Genomic DNA, 2,769 nt, shown 5'->3' with positions numbered 1-2,769 from the left:
GAGGCTGTCTGACCTCCTCCTGCTGGCGATAGAGAAGGACATAGGAATTGACAAGGAAGAAGTTCTGAAGATTTTTGTTGAAATGGCCCCTAATAGGCGGCTTCTCCTCTGAAGCTTTGCATGTTTATTATCCAAATGTGGAGCAACCTATCAGTGAGTTGATAGGATATTGATGTAGGTATTTTCATGACTCGAGTCATGTTTTTCTGTTTTGTTATTAATAGTAGTTTAGGTTATTGAGTGCTGTATTTAAGTGTTTTTACTTTTTGTATATTTTTTAATAAAAAAATGTTTTTTTCTCAGTCCTTCATATAGCCCATGTTTTTTTGTTTGTTTTTTTTGGGAGGGGGGGGGTGCCTTTTTTCAGGTCAGAGCAACTGCCCTTCAAAATTCCTGTGCATGTCCCTGAACAGATGTGTTCCTGAGCAAGACACTTAACCCCTAGTTCCTCCAGACATCTAAATGTAATGTACTCTTTGCAATTATAAAAATGGTAAACAGAAAGAGTCTTGTAGCTTGGGGAAAAAGCTGCTCTACAGTCTGGTTGTGCGGCAGCTGAAACTTTCTCTCTTCCTAGAAGGCAGCAGGGTGAACAGGGTGTGGCTGGGGTGGGTACACGAAATCGCGTGGAAAATGGGTCCAGATGGCAAACTCTCTTCCTAGGTAGATTACTGGGATGCAATGTGCCCAAGTACAAGTGTTTGAGAGCATACCTTGTCATAAAAAGTTAAATGCTTTAAATTCTGACAATGCTGAAGAAGAAGCATAGTAAAAGTCAGGGTACCATGGATATCTGTACCACATTTAATGGAAATTGATCAGAGTTGTTCAGACAACCAGTGAGGCCCAAAGTGGTGGACATACAGACAGAGTCATAAAGCGATGCAAAGCTAGCTTTTAATGTCAAAAAAGAATCAAAGACGGGGGGGGGGGCATTTTGTGTGCTCTATACTTTCCCGGGTCAGCTCCCTTTTATAATTGACTTCCAAACCCCAGCCAATTTAATATTGCACTGAACTGAAAATTATTCATTCTCTTTCTTTATAGACATGATATGACAAGCTTTTGCATTTCAATATTTCCATTTTTGAGAAGACTCAAACTTTTAGACTGAGAATGAAATAAAACCACCCGTGACACATTAAACCAAATCCATGTCTAACATAGTGCCTGTAGCTCCCTAAGCATAGCAATTTAGCATTTGGCTCTGAAACACCTGTCGAAATAAAGTAGCTGCAGCCCCTATTGTGTGACTCCCCATGAGCAATCATATTGATGCGTTCAGCTGCTTGTCAAGTGAAGGGATACAGCACATACAAGAGTCACCACATTTGGAGTCATAATGAGTTAAAGTCTTTGAGTTCACATACTAAACTAACACAACTATGTATTAGTCACAGGTATATAACACTAGGGAAAGGCTGGAACTCTGTCACAAAGGAACAAGACCATCTGGCAAAAACATCAAGGAAGAGTGGGTTTATATACACTAGGGCAGTGGTTCTCAATCTTTTTTGGGCCAGCGCCCCCCTATCCATTATCCAGGTCCCTTACTGCCCCCCATCAAAAAAGATGGATGAATATTGTTGATCTATTTTATTTTATTGCTGTTGTTACTTTTGTTATTAAAAACATGGAAAAAACACATAATTGAATGACAAACAACATATTAATTACTTTTCCAGGTAACAAAAAAGCCATGTGAAAAGTAATTATATTTAACTAATAAGTGAATGTTCCTCCCAGAAACTGTGTGTGAAGCCAGAGACTGTTTTCTTGGATGGGGCACTTAATAAATGGGTGTATGGAGGTCCTCCCCCAGACGATTTTGAGCATCAAAGACTCCAATTTCTGCTTTTTCTGCACCAATTTATGGTGGAAATGTCTTTATATATATACAAAATTCAGGAGGCAGGTGATTCAAAACATATAAATATAATAGAATACAATGCAGTGAGGCTCTCAGGCATTCTTTATTGCTTTTAAATATTTTTCTCCTGTAGATCAACTTATTTAATATCATCCCTGCTTTTGTGGGGAAGTAACCTATTTAAATGTGTTTGTGGCCCCTTTTCATCTCAAAGTTTTAATTCAGTTATTGACTGGACTTCATTAGCTCATCAGTTATTAACTTATCATAACTCAGTGTTTCCCACAGAATGTGTAACCGTGGCGCACGGCGGAGGGGGGAAGGTGCAGTCGATATTGACTACCAGCTATATACAGAGTGTTAGCCTCGAAAATCCAGCTGCATTCTAACATTAACTCAGCTCTCCTTATTAGCATGGCTCCTTACATGCTTTCTAATAAGGTTTTTAAGCTAGGTCTCCGACATTGACAGCATTGCGTTGGACAGATTTGTGCAGTGGTGTTCATGAGGGAGAGAAAGCAAGAGGGATGAGCGAGGGACGGGTGAACGAGAGAGAGGGACAAACAAGAAGATGATCTGTGCGAATACGCGCTGCTTGCAGCTCTGGAATCAAATACGATTTTAAAGAGGCAGGCAGAGGGGTTGAAGGAGTGGGGGAGATTCTCATTGGCCAAGTGTCCTACCCCTGGAGCCTGTGCCGGTGCTGTGGGGTTGGTGACGGCCTTGCCTGATCTGGGGTGGGCTGGGGGGGGTCGGGGCTCCCCTGGCGTGGGGGCCCGCCCTTGACCTAGGGTTCTGGGGACTCGGGCTTGTGGCCTTTGCTCATTTCTGGGCGGGTGGTGTGTCCCTGGGCCTGGGGGCCCGTTGTCTCCTCTCCTCGCCTGGGCCCTCTTCGGCAG

The 2,769-nt window shown here is 42.5% G+C and overlaps 1 protein-coding gene across 1 annotated transcript in view; it reads left to right on the top strand.

Annotated features, from left to right (window-relative positions):
* Positions 1–2,769, top strand: part of mest — a gene marked incomplete in the record, with an annotated part of 10,297 nt that overhangs the window by 3,803 nt on the left and 3,725 nt on the right.

The sequence above is a fragment of the Micropterus dolomieu genome, linkage group LG16 (assembly GCF_021292245.1).
Source record: "Micropterus dolomieu isolate WLL.071019.BEF.003 ecotype Adirondacks linkage group LG16, ASM2129224v1, whole genome shotgun sequence".
NCBI lineage: Eukaryota > Metazoa > Chordata > Actinopteri > Centrarchiformes > Centrarchidae > Micropterus > Micropterus dolomieu.
Note: the sequence above shows the minus strand (reverse complement) of the source record. Positions and strands in the feature narration are given on the sequence as shown.